Genomic DNA, 18,401 nt, shown 5'->3' with positions numbered 1-18,401 from the left:
TCAAAGGTTACGGCAAGAAGGCAGCAGCATGGAATTACGAGGAATAGTAATTCAGCCATGATGGAACGGCGGAGCAGAGTGGCGGAAATGGCCTCATTCTGCTGCAATTATAGGAGTATTTGGAGCGTTTAAAGTTGACCCAGAATAGATTTTCCGAGATGCTATTCAGGTATGACAAAAAACCTTTTCAGAAAACGTTGAGGGATCTCTGGTTTTTGGATCTGGTAGGAAGGAGTATGACATATTGCTTGATAGAAGAGTGATAAGTGATAAGAGGTTTGGGGATATTGGACAGCTAGACATTGTCGAGGACGTAAGTGGCTAATACGAAGGGCATAACATTAAAAGAATCGGAAGAGATTATAGTCTGGATGCGAGAAGCAACGTTTTGTTACACAGAGATTGCTGCGGTCCTGGAACAGGCTGCCAGGGCTGGTGTTCGGTGCTGAGACATTAGGGACATTTCAAAGACATGTGAGCGGAAGAAAAAAAAAATACAGCATTAAGCTGATGGAGTGGTTTGGTTGATTTTGGAGTCGGCTGAAAGGAAGTTCGTATGCACTTGAACTGAAGACTATTAATATCCTAGCCGGAAGGCTTGCTAGTGCTGCTCGAGGTGGGGTGGGTGGGGGAATTGGTGATGGGAGGGGGAAGGGTAAATCCAGACTTGCAAGCGATAACAACAAGGCTGCCGCAGAACAGAAAGTGAATAGATTGTGTAGACAGATGCTAAGGCCTCAGACAGAATCAGGAATTTAATTCACATACATCAACGTTTCTGGTGAACTTTGATGTGTGTTGCTAGAATTTCCAGCATTTGCAGAATTCCTCGTGTCAGGAATTTAATTGTTGATCATCGTGCGAGTAATGTATTCAGCTGCAGATACCTCAATGTAAGAAGTATTGTATTAAAAGGCGGATGAGACCATGGCATGAATGAGCACGTGGATTTACTATATTATCGCCATTAGTGGGATGGTTGCAGTATGAGCAGGACTGGCAGCGCAGTATTCCACCGCTCCGCTGTTTAAGATGAAGCAGAGGGGGAAGGAATAAATGAGGAGGGATGGCGTTACTAGTTAAGGAAGATGTCACATCAGGGTGGATTAGAGAACTCACCTAGTGAGGCGTTCAATGTGGAACGTAGTAATAAGAAAGGTACGGCCATGTTAAAGGGGCTTTGGCTTTGGAGCGATGAAGTATGATAGATGTATTACACGGCATTACAGCCCAGCCAAGTGTCCGTGGGAGTTAGACAAACAAATGTGAAGAGAAATTGCTCAGAATTTCAGCAAACGTCAGTTTGTTATAGGAGCTATGGATAAATTTCCAGGTTTTGACTGAGACTCCCAAAGTGTAAAAGGACAAGATGGAATAGACGTTGTCACCTATTTTCTGGAATGTTTTCTTAATCAGTAGATAAAAGTCGCAAATTAGGGAGTGTGCGATATTGATTTGCATTTAGGGAAGGAGGAAGGCCAGGTGGCACAATTTTGTATTCGGGAACACGTTGCATCCAGTAGTCCGAAGGACATTAGCTTTAAAGTAAATGTGCAAAAGAAAAACAGATCGGCTCCGCGGTCTGCGTGCTTAAACCAGCGGACTCGAGGAGAGCCCAGTGTTCTTCCGTTGCTTAACACAGGCTCTAAATTAATCTGTGAAATTTCAGCCCTCTGAGCTTGCTATCAGTCGTGGGAAAGTTATTAAAAGGTATTGTAAGGGACCAAAGAATTTAATTGTATCCGCTGCGGCCCCACCAATTTCCGCACTTACCTCCCACGCTGTCTGACCTATTCCTAATCGGAGTCTACAATTCGCCTAAGGGACAGAAAGTAACATTTCCAAGCTTTATGAAATATCATGTAGGCTCATATTTTATTAATTACACAGTAATTGTCGAATTTATATTCTGAGCAGTATTTAAATTCCCCGAAATTGCATAGTTGTCAATAAACTGCACTGGGCCTCAGAGAATCCGATGAGATTCGAGCAGCGATGGACACGTTCTGTGGATTCAGCTTTGGAGAAGCAACCGGTCAGATGGAGTCCAATGTTAGAAAGGAGGTCACTCACCTCGGTCGAAGAGGCGGTAATGGTGATGAGCTGAGGTGGTGAGGGAGATTTTGAAATGTTGTAGGCAGTGAAGAAGGTCAAAGGTACAATGTATATAATCCAAGCGTTATTGGGTATACGACTGGAAATAACTTTGCAGGATTATTTCTGACTTTACTGAGATTGCATTGTTTTTCGAACATTGGCCTACATAAATCAACACATTGAGCACAGGAAATGGGATTTTTGTTGGTTTAGTATAAGGCATTGCTGAGGCTGAATTTGGAGTATTGTGTGTAGTTTTGGTCGCCTATCTACAGGAAAGGATACAGAGTAAGAGTACAGAGAAAAATTACCAAGAGGTTGCCTGGTATGGACGACCTGACTGATAAGGTAACGTTTCAGAGTATTGGACTTCATTCCTTGGAACTTAGAGCACTGAGCGAAGCTTTGAGAGTGGTGCACAAAATTATGGGGGTATAGATATAACCATATAAACATACAACAATTACAGCACGGAAACAGGCCATGTCGGCCCATCTAGTCCGTGCCGAATTCTTACTCTCACCTAGTCCCACCGACCTGCACTCAGCCTATAACCCTCCATTCCTTTCCTGTCCATTATCTATACAATTTAACTTTAAATGACATCATCGAATCTGCCTCAACCACTTCTGCTGGAAGTTCATTCCACACAGCTACCACGCTCTCAGTAAAGACGTTCCCCCTTATGTTACCCCTGAACTTTTGCCCTTTAAATCTCAAATCTTGTTGGAATCTCCCCCACTCTCAATGGAAAAAGCCTATCCACTTCAACTCTATCTACCCACCTCATAATTTTAAATACCTTTATCAAGACCTCCCTCAACCTTCTATGCTCCAAAGAATAAAGACCCAACTTGTTCAATCTCTCTCTGTAACTTAGGTGATGAATCCCAGGTAACATTCTAGTAAATCTTCTCTGTACTCTCTCTATTTTGTTAACATCTTTCCTATAATTCGGTGACCAGAACTGTACACAATGCTCCAAATTTGGCCTTACCAATGCGTTGTACAATTTCAACATTACATCCCAACTCCTATACTTAATGCTCTGATTTATAAAGGCCAGCATACCAAAAGCTTTCTTCACCACCCTATCCACATGAGATTCTACCTTCAGGGAACTATGCACCATTATTCCTAGATCCCCCTGTTATACTGCATTCTTCAATGCCCTATCATTTACCGTGTATGTCCTATTTTGATTAGTCCTACCATAATGTAGCACCTCACAATTATCAGAATTAAACTCTGTCTGCCATTTTTCAGCCCACCCTTCTAACTGGCCTAAATCTGTCTGCAAGCTTTGAAACGCAACTTCATTTTCCACAGCTCCACCTATCATCTGCATACTTACTAATCCAATTTACTACCCCATCATCCAGATCATTAATGTAAACGACAAACAACGTTGTACCCAGTACAGATCCCTGAGGCACACCACTCGTCACCGGACTCCAATCTGACAAACAGTTATTCACCACTACAGTCTGGCGTCTCCCATCCAGAAACTGCTGAATCCATTTTACTTCTTCAATATGAATACCTAATGATTGAACCTTCCCAACTAACAGTCCATGTGGAACCTTGTCAAAAGCCTTACTGAAGTCCATATAGACAACATCCACTGCTTTACCCTCGTCAACTTTCCTAGCAACGTCTTCAATAAAATAATAAAACAAAAGATTTGTCAAACCTGACCTTCCACGCACAAATCCATGTTGTCTAATCCTAATCAGACCTTGTCTATCCAGATAATTATATATACCATCTCTAAGAATACTTTCCATCAATTTACCCACAACTGACGTCAAACTCACAGCCTGATAATTGCCAGGTTTACTCTTAGAACCCTTTTTAAACAATGGAACAACATGAGCAATACGACAATCCTCCGGCACCATCTCCGTTTCTAATGACATTTGAGATATTTCTGTCAGAGCCCCTGCTATTTCCACACTAACTACTCTCAAGGACCTAGGAAATATCCTGTCAGGACCCGGAGACTTATCCACTTTTGGTATTCCTTAAAAGCTCCAGTACTTCCTCTGCTTTAATCATCATAGTTTCCATAACTTCCCTACCTGTTTCCCTTATCTTACACAAGTCAATATTCTTCTCCCCAGTGAATACCGAGGAAAAGAAATTGTTTTGCATGGCCCAAATCTCTTTTGGCTCCACACATGGCTGATTCTGATTCCACTCTGATTCTCTAGGGGACCAATTTAATCCTCCACTATCCTTTTCCTATTAATACAACTGTAGAAACCCTTTGGTTTTATTTTCACCTTACTTGCCAAAGCAACCTCATATCTTCTTTTAGCTTTTCTAATTTCTTTCTTAAGATTCTTTTTATATTCTTTATATTTCTGCAGCACCTCATTTACTCCACGCTGCCTACATTTATTGTAGATATCTCTCTTTTTCCGAACCGTGTTTCCAATATCCCTTGAAAACCATGGCTGTCTCAAATGCTTAACCTTTCCTTTCAAAATAACAGGAACTTAAAGATTCTGTACCCTCAGAATTGCACCTTTAAATGACCCCCATTACTCTATTACATCCTTCCCATAAAACAATTTGTCCCAATCCCCTCCTTCTAAATCCTTTCGCATCTCCTCAAAGTTAGTCTTTCTCCAATCAAAAATATCAACCCTGGGTCCAGACCTATCCTTCTCCATAATTATATTGAAACTAATGGCATTGCGATCACTGGACCCGAAGTTCTCCCCATCACAAACCTCCGTCATCTGCCCTATCTCATTCCCTAACAGGAGATTCAACACTGCTCCTTCTCTGGTTGGTACCTCTATGTATGGCTGCAAAAGAAAGATCCTGCACACATTTTACAAACTCCAAACCATCCAGCCCTTTTACAGTACTTTTACAGTATGGGCTTCCCAGTCTATGTTTGCAAAATTAATATCTCCCACAATCACAAGCTTGTGTTTACTCCAAATATCTACTATCTCCTTACAAATCTGATAGGATAAATGCAGGTTGAAATTTTCCACTGAGTTTGGATGCACTAACAATCAGAGTCATGTGTTAATGGTGGAAGGTTTAAGGGCAACATGAAGCAGTTTGCAGTTGGAAGGCGGGGCTGAAGGGCCTGTTTCCATATTATACTGTTCATCATTGATTGATAACACAGATATCTGGATTAATGTCTAAATAAATATCATAAGTTCAATTCTTCACAGCTGAATTCTCCCAAAATACTTTAACAGCGTGCTTATGTTGTGAAGTCCACTCAAACTGCCCACCTGTTGATCCCACACACTCCCTCTCGCCGATCATCCATAGATATTGTAATACACAAAATGATGGAGGAACTCAGCAGGTCAGGCAAAGTCTATGGAATTGAATAAAAATTCGACTTTTCGAGCCGAGACGCTTCAGAGAAATTAGAAATGAAGAAGCAACATTGATTGATCAGGAAGGTTTTGGTTGTTGTTCTGTGAGATTCGCAGCTCAGTGTCTCTGTGCAGTCAGCTGCCTGGACACGCAAATGTCGTTCTGCTGAAATCAAATCCACCGTCACCCTTGTTCAGTTGTGAATACTGTGTCTTTAATACATTAAACCATTTCTACTAAAGTGAAGACCGATAGAACTTTTAACAATCTAAAGAAGGTGACCAGGGCCCAGAAGCTGCATAGTTATTTTTAACCCTAATCCAATCATCCGCAGTTGTTTTAAAACATATTTTTTTTTGCCATTTGAACAAATCAGACCGTATCATCCTTAACCTTTGCCACCTTTTAACTGATGTTGCTGTGCGGCTGAGAGTGCGATGGGGAGTGCGGGTGAGGGGAAGGAAGAGGCAGAAGGAGAGTGCATGGGTGAGCATGGAGAGGGGATGGGGCACGGTGTGTGTGAAACGTGCAGATAGGGAAGCTGAAGGTGGATGAATATGTGGGCAAGAAGAGGGATTGAGAGTGTGTAGAGTAGAGAGAGAGAGGAGGGGGTGAGATAAAGAGATATAGACAGTACAGACAGAGCGAAATTGTGAGAGAGGGGGAATAGGAGGTAGAGTGCACGGATAAGTGAGACGTACAGAGCGTGGGATGTGGGAAAGGCTCACAAATCAACCAGAGAATTATAGGCCACACTAATATTTTGAAGCAACGACTTATATTTCGTTTTCGAAACAAAAGAGTGCAACAAGATTTACAAATAAATGACTCCGAATTGCTTTTACATAGACGAAAAACAAAATGGGCCAGTGACTCAGAATGTAAATCCGGCCCAATGTGATGACAAAATATAAAGCGTGGAGGTTTCTCCTTTTCCGCCGGGTCACCTGTGATATCAATCCACAAATAAGAGCAAAAGCCCAGGGCGAATACTGTACCATCATGTTTCACTGTTATCTTAATCATTCGTTGGTAAATATCTCCTATGAAATGTTTATCAGGTATAAGCAAGTCCATAACGTTATGTTGAAAAGAAATCCGGTTCACATCACTTCAGACATATCCCCCGGTGCAGGGCGCTTTAAATATCATTGATAACAGCACATTTGTGATAGTGATTCTGCAGTATGTCAGTTGTGACGGTTTTATTTGCTACAAATGGCGAGCACTAAGAAGTAAACATATGGCCAATATTTTCTGACAACCAGTGACAGTGTGGTGGGTTATGACTGGGCATTATCACTGGCAGTGTGATGTGCTGACGAGCATTTTTATAAAGATGTGTGTCACGCCCTGGAAGAAGACTTTATTGCTATTGTAATGGTTTATATGGAGAAACCGTGTTTATAGAACATAGAACATAGAATAGTACAGAACAGTACAGGCCATTCGGCCCACAATGTTGTGCCGACCCTTAAACCCTGCTTCCCATATAACACCACACCCCACCTTAAATTCCTCCATGTCCCTGTCCAGTAGTCTCTAAAATTTCGCGAGAGTATCTGCCTCCACCACTGACTCAGGCAGTGCATTCCACGCACCAACCCCCTCTGAGTGAGGAATCTTCCTCTAATATCCCCCTTGAACTTCCAACCCCTTACCAGAAAGCCATGTCCTCTTGTATTGAGCAGTGGTGCCCTAGGGAAGAGGTGCTATCTGCACACTCTATCTGTTCCCCTTAATATCTTGTACACCTCTCTCATGTCTTCTCTCATCTTCTTTCTCTCCAAAGTGTAAAGCCTTAGCTCCCTTAATCTATGATCATAATCCATACACTCTAAACCAGGCAGCATCCTGGTAAATCTCCTCTGCACCCTTTCCAATGCTTCCACATCCTTCCTATAGTGAGGCGACCAGAACTGGACACAGCACTCGAAGTGTGACCTAATCAGAGTTTTATAGAGCTGCATCATTACCTCGCGACTCTCAAATGCTATCTCTCGACTTATGAAAGTTAATACCGCATAAGCTTTGTTAACTTCCCTATCTAACTGTAAGGCAACATTCGTTTAGTTTATAGCTGGAGATTTCCGATACGTCGGAATGTGAGCCGTCCAATGAGCGGGGTGTGCTTTTCTGTTGTGTCCTGACGCTGTTGTGAGCCGGGGCCTTTTGTTCGGCGGGAGACGAAGAGAGAAGACGCAGGGGAGAACCAGTGTCGGATAGGGCCCGGTGGGAGACCATTTGTTCGAAATGGATTGCGAGCGACGATCGGAAGGTGGTGAGAGCTTCCACGCAGACCGAAGTCCAGCGCGTGAGTGACAGAAAAGTTCAAGATGAATTCCAACGTGTTCACATCTGACTGGTTAATTATAATACGCCCTTTTTCTTTCTGTATTTCATTTCTTTAATGACCTTTTAGTTAAGTAACATTAAGTAAATATGATTCCTTTAATCACATGCAGTGTGTTGACTGTTATTTCTTTGCACTGATATACAACAGCGTAGCAAATTACACCGCACCCACACAAACCAGGGTTTGGGGTGGCAGAGCCATCTCACGGGATTGACGGGAGCAGAGTGTGTATTTCGTAGACTGAAACAGACAAAGAAACAGGGTCGGTCAGTGATATTGTTATCGTTTTATGGGTCAGGGTTTTATATGTAGTTTAAACTTTGTCCATCGTGAGACTCGAGTAGCAATGGAATTACCAGTATACTAAGAGAATGTTCTGAATAAGAAATGGTATTCTCTGTGCGAGAGACCGGGTGACCGAATAAGCTGTGATAATTACATTGCAGTATTGATGGAACTGGATAAGCAATGACATTTTCTATGTTGCCGGTGGCATGTCAGAGAAAGCACTGATAACACCAGCGAGGTCTATGATGGCCCTGTAGGACAGTGACAGATTTTCTCATTGCTGTAATGGACCCATTGGAAGGAGGAACATACGGCACTCATCTCCTCACGTCGCACAGAAATCATAAAAGCATCTGTCTCATATCTCTTGTGTTTCTCAATCTATGGTGAAGTATCATTATGTTCTTTGGAAACGTCCTTCTCATTTGAACAATATATCTGTATGAATTATTGTTATTTTAAATGAACATGAACCGGCATAACAGAAAAAGAACAGATATTTTTGGGAGTACTCGACAGACATCTCACCGCCACTACTACTCCACTGCCCCTCAGTGATCATATTGGTTATTGTACCAGAGAAAGTGTCAGACCTGGTGAGAAAACACTCAGAGGATGCGCAATTCAAAAAAAAAAAAAAACGTTAATAACTTCTTAACGTTTACCTTTGACGCGTAAGGAGATGTGCAGAAGAATGGGAAAATATTGAATTTGGGGAGGGAAGGGACTATGCTATTGCGTAAGATCGTGAGATCATAAATTGGGAACAGATGTACGGGGAAATGCACTTAATTAATATAGAGATTGTTAATGGAGAACTTGTATTGGGCTTTTCATAGATTTGACTCAATGGAGAAGGAAAAGAATGATAGGATATGGAGACATGGCTCATAATAAATATGAAAACCCTACTCATGAGGAAGACGGAAGCGAACTTTACGAAGCAAGGGTCAGAGAAGACTCGAGTATTACAAGGCATCTAGGAAGGGAGCTGCAAATGGACTTAATATTGCTCGAAGGGAATAGCAGAAGGCATTGGTGAGTAGGATGAAGGAAACAATCAGGAGTTATAGACGCACATGAGAATAGGGAGGACTGTTCATGGATAAAACCGGGAACGTGCTGGAGTAACAGGGAAGAAGCAGCTCTCAGTAATGAATAATTTGCTTCAGTATTCACACATGGAAGGGGCATTAACCGCTGGGAAAGCCAACTTGTAAGGTGTTTAAAGCAGGCGTAAATAGGATCTGATTAGACTGGACGTCCAAGGGGACGGGAAGAAGCTGGCAGAATGGAGTTGTGGGAATGGTAAATCAGTCATGATGGAATTTTGGAGCAGAATGGTCCGAATTTTCTAATTCTGCATCAATTAGAGGAGGACTTGGAAGTTTTCAAGACAATGCAGAATAGATTTACCGAGATGCTACTCAGGTAAGAGATCAAGTCTAATGAGGAAACGCTGAGGGTTCTCTGGATTTTGGATTTTGTGCGAAGGAATATGGCAGAATTCATGATAGAAGAGTATAAGATGTAAGCGGTATTGAGGGATTGTGCAGCAAGACATTATCTTGGAAGTAAGTGGCTAATAGGAGGGACATAACATTAAGATAATCGGAGGAAGTTATAGCGCACTGTGAGATGTAACCATTGTTTTCTACACAGAGAATGCTTCGAGCCTGGTGTTCGGTGCTGAGACATTAGCGATATTTCAGACATGCATGAGTGAAAGCAAAATAGAGGACTAACCTATGGGATTCATTATGTTGAACTTGGAGTATGGTCTAAGGAAGGTGGTTTGCACCTGAACTGAAAGGGGACTGATATCCTTGCGGGAACAGGACTGCCCCAGAGCAGAGAGTGGAGAGGTTGTAGAGACAGATGTTGTTATGACGATAGTCAAAGTCAGGAATGAAAAGGTTCAGCATGGGTCAACAACTGTGCTCAGCTGCAGATGTTCCAATACAAAAAGCATTGCATGAAAGCCAGCTGAGCCCAGCCAGCTGAGGCCAGGACTCGTGTAACTACTGTATTTAACCATTAAGAAGCAGAGGGGGACGCATTAAATGAGATTGTAGGGCACTACATAACACCCATCAGTCACCCATCAGTTGATTTAGAGGATGACATTTGAAGAGAAAATGCAGAAAAATGCAGGAAACATAGGTTGTGATAACAGCTGATTTTAACTTTCCAATTTTTGACTGCGACTTCCATAACGGAAAAAAACTAGATGGAATATTGGTTGTGAAATATATTGTGGATAGTTTTTTTTTTTGAAGCACCAGATAAAAGTCCCAAATGAACGACTGGACGATACTTGATCTGCATTTAATGAACGAGACAGGGTCGGTGGCAAAAGTTTTTCTAGTGGAACACTGTGTATCCAGTCGTCCGCAGGCCATTAGTTTGAAAGTATCTAAGCAAAAAACAGGCCTTGTTCTTGGATTGCGATTTTGGATTGGACATATTCCAATCTTGCTGGTGTCAGAAACGATTTTGCAAGTGTCAACTGGGACGGGCCGTTTTCTGTCAAAGGTGTACGTGGTAGGTGGGAGTTCTTCAAAAGTAAATTTTGAGAGAACAAAGTTTGTACGGGCCTATCACAATAAAGAGTAAACCTAACAGGTGTCGAGAACTTGGAATTTCAAGTGATATGGAGGCTCAAGTGAAGAAAAAACAGGAGATGAATTACAGGTGCAATGAGGTGTTTATCGAGTGCAGGGAATGCAAGAGAAAGAGAGCAGAAGAGTCAAGAAAGGATGATTTTGCCCTAGTTCAATCGTAAGGAATACTGCACATAATTTCAGAGCAAAAGGATTTCAAGAGACATAATTAGACCACTGGAAGGTGAGAATTGGACAATAGCGAATCCAAATGTGGTGCCAAAAGTGCTAATTTTTTGCATCTGTATTTATCTAGGAGTCGGATGCAGTTTATCGAGGTAAAACAAAACTGAATCAACTTCCCGGACTCTATACAGATTACAAAGGTGGAGACGTTTGGATGAGGCACATTAGAGTGGATAAATCACCCGAACCTGACAAGGTGTTCCTTCGGACCTCGCGAAAGGAAAAACTTGCAGGAACCCTAGCAGAGGTATTTACATCATTCTTAAACAAGATAACTGGAGGGTAGCAAATGTTGTTCCGTTTGTTTAAGAGATGCTCTAAAAATAGTCTATAAATTTATTGTCTTGTGAGCCTGACATCATTAGTGGGAAAGTTATTGGAAGGCATTTTAATGGGCCGGATACATGAGTTTCTTTTTAGATATTGACTGATTAACGATAGTCTACATAGCTTCGTTTGTGGCAAATCCTGTCAAAGAAGTTACCAGGAATGTTGTTGAAGAAAAAATATAGGCTGCTGTCGACGTGGAATTTTGCAAGACATTTGACAGTTTCTCGCAATGTTGAGTCATTCTGCTATGAAAATGAGGCACTAAATTTATGAGACATTTGCTTTGTGAAAGGAACCAGAGATTGGTAGCAGATGGTTGCCTCTCTAACTGGATACCTGTGACAAGCGGAGAACTGCACAGACCGGTGCTGGTTCCTTTGCTGTTTACATCTGTATCAACGATCTGGATGATAATGTGCTAAATTGCATCAGGAAATTTGTGAATGCTGCCAAGACAGAGAGAATGATAGACAGAGAGGAATAGTATCATGGTGTGTGGTCGAATATAGAGCAGCTGGGAACAAATTGGTTAAGGGTAATACTGCCGTAAAGAAAGCTGTTGGCATATTATCCGTCATAAATCAAAGTGCAGAGTACAGGTGATAAAATGTCATCTTCAAGTTGGACAAAACATGGCTGAGGCCACACATGAATTATTATGCAGTATGGTAAACTTCCTACAGGGAATATGTACGTAAATACGTTGAAAAGGGTGCAGAGAAAATTTACAAGGACTTTGGCCCGACAGGTGGACCTGAGATACAAGGAAATCGATAATGAGTTTTGACTTCAATCCCTGATGCGTAGAAAATTAAAATGAGACTGCTTTCATTACTCTCTATATCTACACCCATCTTAATTTTATATACCTCTGTCGCTTCTTTCTTCTATGCTCCAGGGAATAAAGTCCCAACCAATTCAACCTTTCTCAGTAGCTCAGTTTCTCAAGTCCCGGCAACATCCTTGTAAACCTTTTCTGCACTCTTTCAACCTTAGTAATATCCTTCCTGTAATTTGGTAACGAAAACTGCAAACAATACTCTAAAATTGGCCTTACCAATGCATTATAAAACCTCACCATAACCCTCCAACTCTCATACTCAATACTTGGAATGACAAAGGACTTTGAGATAAGGTGGGAAGCTCTCTTTACGACCCTATCTATCTGTGACACCACTTTTAGGGAACTTTGTATCTGTATTCCCCGGTCCCTCTGTTCTACAGCACTCCTCAGTGCCCTACCATTGACCTTGTATTTTCTACTTTGGTTTGTCCTTCAAAAGTGCCATACCTCACACTGGTCTGCATTAAACTTCATCTGCCATTTTTCAGCCCATTTTTCCAGCTGGTCCAAAGCCCTCTGCAAGCTTTGAAATCCTTCCTCACTCTCCACTACACCTTCAAACTTTGTATCATCAGCAAAGGATACTTTAGATGTGTGGGTATGGAGGGCTATGCCGACTGAAGGAGGCTAATTTAAATATCTCGGCCGAAGGGCCGGTTTCTGTGCTGTTCTTTCCTAAGGGGCCATGACTACCTGACCACTGATTCATAACACAGAAACAGGTTGATTATATCGAAATCCGAAATGACTATAGTTTGATTTATTCACCGAGAATATTCTAACAGCGTGGATAATTTTAGAGGATCTCAGCAGGTCCTGTAACAACAACAAAACGAATAACATATAGAGGTTTCGTGCCGTCACACTTTAGTGCAACTGGAATGTGAGGGTTGTTTTTCTGTGAGAATCTGATCTAAGAGTCTGTCTACAAGCAGTCACATTCCTCAGAATAAGGAGTGTACGTTCTGTTAAAATGAAATCGAACTGGTTCGACATTCCAATGTGACCAAAGTAATTTAAATTATGCTCAGCGACAGCTAAGGTACCGGAGGATTTGAGTTCGCTTACGAAAGGCTCAGAGACTCAGCCAAGTACTTACAAGCCAGTGCTCCTGACATCAGTGGTGGGAAAGTTATTTGAAAGACCGAATTTGTGAGAATTTCAATAAACAGAATGGATTGGGTATAACTTTGTGTATTCATGGCAATCTTATAGAGTGTTTCGAAGAGGTTACGAATAATACTATTCGGAACTTTGATGAAAGCAAGGCAGGGTACATTTACCATAGGGTAAATGGAATAGGGGAGTGGAGAGAGAGGTATCGATGAGGGCGAGAGAGGGGATAAAAGAGAGGGAAGACAATGGAGCGAGAGCGAGATAAAAAGTATAGAGGTGTATGCAGCCGTTGAAAGAGGGGTGCAGGACGAGAGTTGGAGTGTGACAGGATAGTGTGAGGGACTTGAGCAGGGAGCGAAAGCGAGGGAGACGTGCAAGAGTGTGCTAACGAAGCTTACGGAGTGGCAGAGTCGGGGAGATGGCATGCAGATGGAGAACACAAGTGTGATGACTGTTTTAATCATCTTCTCCCTCTCCTGCCCTTCTCTTTTCACACTGAACCTTACCTAGATTCTGACTGCTCTCCCCTCTCCACTCGCCGTGCCCCAGGACAAGGATGGTGATTATCGACGCTGACCAGTCCGAAGGCTTGGCCCTCAACACCAGTTTGTCCAGAAAGCCAGCCAGCTACTCATCTTCCCTTTGATGCGGCCTGGTTATGACATCTTTCCAGTTCTATGGCCTGTAAGGGTCAGTGCTCCATTCCATCCCGGGTGCCATTTTAAAACCACGCGTTACTTCTACCCTGATAACCATTTTAAATTGGGATATCAATCCTTTGCCGACTCCCATTTGTGATCAGGACACAATTCCTTCCCTGGTGATCATTTTCAATTAGTACGTCATTCCATCCCAGTCGGACATTTTAACATAGGTGCAAGTCAGTGAAGAGAATACTTCAGAATGAAAGTAGAAGTGTCATCGAAGGCCTGCTGTTGCCTTAGCAGACAAGTTGAAGGAGAATCCTAACGGATGCTACAGGTATGATCAGAGCAAAGGGATTTCAGGGTCAGAATGGGTTCTCTGGAATACCACAATGAGAGTATAGCCAATCCATATGTGGAGACAAAACGGATGATTATTTTTTGTACATCTGTATTTACTCAGCAAACAGAGACAGAGTCTTTAGAAACACCGTTTTCACAGAATCTATACAGATTACAGAGAAGGATGTGTCTACTTTCCTCAGGCAAATTCCCTGGGCCTGGGGAGGTTTTCACTAGGACACTACGGGAGAAAGAAGTTGCCGGATCCCTAGCAGAGATGTTTAAATCATCCTTAGGCCAGAGGGCTGGATGATAGCCAATGCTGTTCAGCTGTTTAAGAGCGGCTTCAAAATAATCCAAGAAATTATAGGCCTCTGAGCTTGACATCAGTAGAGAGAAGGTTATTGGGATGTATTCTAGCGGACCAGAAGTATGAGTGTTTGGATAGATAATGTCTGATTATGGATACTCAGCAATTCTTCGTAAGTGGTAAGTCGTGTCAAGGAAGGTACCAAGAGTGTGGATGAGGGCACGGCAGTGGATGTTGTATACATGGATCTTAGCAAGGCATTTGACAAGGTCCTTCATGGAAAATTTGGTCTCTCGGCTTTGAGAATGAGGTAGTAAATTTGATGAGACCATTGGTTTGAGGATGAAGCCAGAAAGTGGTAACAGATGGTTATCTACCTGATTGGAGACCTATGAGTAAGGGCGCACTGCTGGGATTTGGAAATTTTAAACACTATGCGGAATAGATTTACCGAAATGCTACTTAATTAAGAGAAAAAAAATTGAGGAAACGATAAGGGATCACTGGTTTCTGTCCTTGGAGAAGACTACGATAAATTTCTTGATAGAAGACTATAAGGTAATAGGAGGTATTGAGAGATTGGACAGCCAGAGATGATCGAGGGCTGAAATGGTTAATAGGAGACACGTGAGTGAAAGAAAATAAGTAAAGGGTTAAACGGAGACAATGGTTTCGTTGATCTTGGAGTCGACTGCAAAGAAATGAAGGTACTAGTCGCTTTAGCGGGAAGGTTTACTAGGGCTGCTCGAGGTGGGTGGGCGGGGGTAGTGGGAGGTGGGAGGGTAAAACTCCATTGGAGTTTGGACAGGATCAACCTCTCTCTTCCTCACTGGGGGAGGGAAGGAGGGAGAGAGAGACGGAGAGAGAGAGAGAGAGAGAGAGAGAGAGAGAGAGAGAGAGAGAGAGAGAGAGATTGAGATTGAGATTTTCTGCCCAGTCGTTTTGATAGAGTCTGGATCAACTACCTTTGCGTCTTGACCTATTTCTCACATGGTGGGGTGAGAGAATTGCTGCTTCTGTTGGTGCGGGTGTCGGGTGGAGGAGGGTGTCATGCTCTGTGAAGGCCGGGGTGCGGTTAGCTTCGGAGATTTGTTCGTTTTATCATTTATTCTACTGGGGTTCTTGTTTCGTTAGCGTATATTGTACAGATACTCTGATATTAAATTGATTTTTGAAGCTTCAAACAATTTCTCCCGTCCCGTTAATTAGAAGCTCCGGGTAAAAATCCTACCTGTACTAATAATTCACAAGCAGAAGGATTTCAGCAGACTATATGTATTGCTTTCCTTACACAAGCAATGCAAAATTCAAACTATTCGGATGTATTGCAGCTTGGTCTGTCATTGCTCCACCCAAAGCAGCATGAAATTACAGATAGCTATGGTTACGTATATTCCACGAAAATCAGCCTCTCTTCTATTTACATAGTTTTTTTTTATTTTCTGGAGATCGAGCACGTAATAGGCTCCGCCGGATCACCAAGTGGCGCCGACCAGGGAGGCTCCAATTTAACCCTCGGCTATTCACAGGGCAATTTAAAGTGACGAATTAATCTACCGTCGCTTTAACAGTTACACTATCCTGCCGCTCTGTTGACCCTGTCTGCACGTTCTATTCTCCCTAAGTAAGAGCAGTCCGTTCACCTTGCTATTTCTCTCTTCAAACCCCCTTCTCCCCACGACGACCACAACCTTTCATCTGACAGATGACACAAAATGTCTGTTTCGCTGTTGTAAGGCACTCGGTTGGACGTGCTGTACGATGAAAATGAGCTCTGGGATCTCTCAATCTCCCTCAATATGACCCTTTCAGATTACTTATTCTCCTTCTCTACACATTCAGCTGGAACTCTCATTGTTTACATTTTGCCTCTCCAAGTGTCCGTACTCAATGCTTTTGACATTTGTGCAGGTTCATTTATCAGAAAAAGATAGAAGATTATGAGACAAGCCTTGATAAAAGGATGACCGATGACCTTGCATAAAAATTATGTGTCGAACCACTTCATGAAAATTTTGACCTCCGTTACAGAAGAACTTGAACCAGCCACAGTCACTGTGCTAGTGTTGGACACCTCTGAATATTTTTAATTCTTGAACTATGATAGATACCTGCAGCCTGCGCTATTTAGCCACTAGCGTCAATTCGTCACGGCAACAATGTGAAAAAGATTTCCGCCAGCGCTTCAAATTCAGATTGAATTTACCGTGATTAGGTTTGCAGAGGCCGGACAGTCAGTAAGACAAGGATCAAAAGCATTCGGGAAGCAATGCGATGTTGAGGAAAGCGAGGTAAACCTGAAGGATCTATCAGTTTTACTACTGAGAGGTGCTGAGCGAGCGATTGCATTTTTCTCTGATATTCTGTTGTATAAGTATAGGTGCTTCCATCGGTTTAAATATAAGCGTGCTCAGTACCTGTGAGAGGGTTTGGATATGTCCTCTTGGATTGACCACTTGCAATATTACAGTGAAATCTCCACTAGCATTCGCAGAGTGTTATCGTCACTCATGTTGGCAGAGGCCCCGACTCCATTGCCACTTATGTTGAAATGAACCGTAATTGATAATGTTAGGCAGGGACCAGCAGACAAAGTTAGGTTGGAAGCATAAGAATAAATGCTAGAGAGGATTAACCCTTTAAGTATAGAAGGAATATCAGTAGAAAAAAACAATTCATCACCGATAATCGCCAGAGTGTAAACCAGATCGAATTACAGAACGGGGGATTGAAGTGTTCATTCTTTCTGCAGTACACGATATTCTTTGAGGCCATGGCGTATATGATGCTCATCAGTCTGGATCTGTCAAAGTGGTACCAGCGCCTTCACTTTATGTTGCTATGTGTTGTCCAAAGTATAGCAGAGTGAAAGTTTTGAGAATGTTTTCAGCATTAATTCTGATCCTACTTTCTTTAGAGAACATCCCCAGTCTGTTTGTATATCAATCTCTGCGAATAACTGGAAACAGCTCATAAGCTGTTGGCTTTAAACTGGGTGTCATAAGCTCGCCAGAATTTGTCGCGTTCACCCGATTCAAAGCTTTCCTGGGTTCACAAGGTTCTATTTAATGGGTTGACCGGGATCCAGCGTCACAAAAGTGAAATTATCGTGACACAGATAGAGAAAGCAAAGGAAATTATATAATTTTACTCCTCAGTCTATCGGGTTGCTTCATATTACTCAGTTTAGCAACGGTTCTCTGATTTCAACATGCTTTCTGATCGCGACTATTATTCGTCCGTATTTGTCCCTGCTCACAACAAATATCAGCTCACCGGCCTGAAATCCTGTATAAGCACCTGTATTTATGCTGTGGACCAAACTAAATTCAGGGGGGAGCTGAATTTCGATAATGTCTCCTTGTAGGATTATTCTGGTATTGACCAAGAAGCTGTAAGGCAAGCCAAGCCAACCTGTCGTACGTTGTACTCGTTCTCATTCCAAGCTCGCTGTTCCAGCAGGCAGAATTCTGAACGGAATGGAATTTGTTATCAACAAAATGGGTTTAATGTCACGTTCTGCAGTTAATTGACATTTTTTTTGTATTTTAAAATTCAAATGGCTGAATGTGCAGAATCGCATGATTTTAGACTCTAGACCAGAAGTTCCATCAGGAATTTCAGCTTTTATATTGTAAACTATTTGAACCATCTCACTCTCTGGACAACAGGGCCGTCTGTCCCACAGACTCTGTCGTCATTTATTTATAAAAAAAACACAATGATGTGTGGTCCCAGTTGCGTAATGGTTATTGAGAAAATAATCTCGTTTTCCATTTCAGAGTGTTTCAATATTCCTCGCAATTATATTCTGTGAATCAGATCTGGAGAACTGGCTGCCTGATTTATTTCCCCGTCATTGGAGTAAGAT

Source organism: Mobula birostris, chromosome 13 (genome assembly GCF_030028105.1).
Source record: "Mobula birostris isolate sMobBir1 chromosome 13, sMobBir1.hap1, whole genome shotgun sequence".
NCBI lineage: Eukaryota > Metazoa > Chordata > Chondrichthyes > Myliobatiformes > Myliobatidae > Mobula > Mobula birostris.
This window is presented reverse-complemented; position numbering follows the sequence as displayed.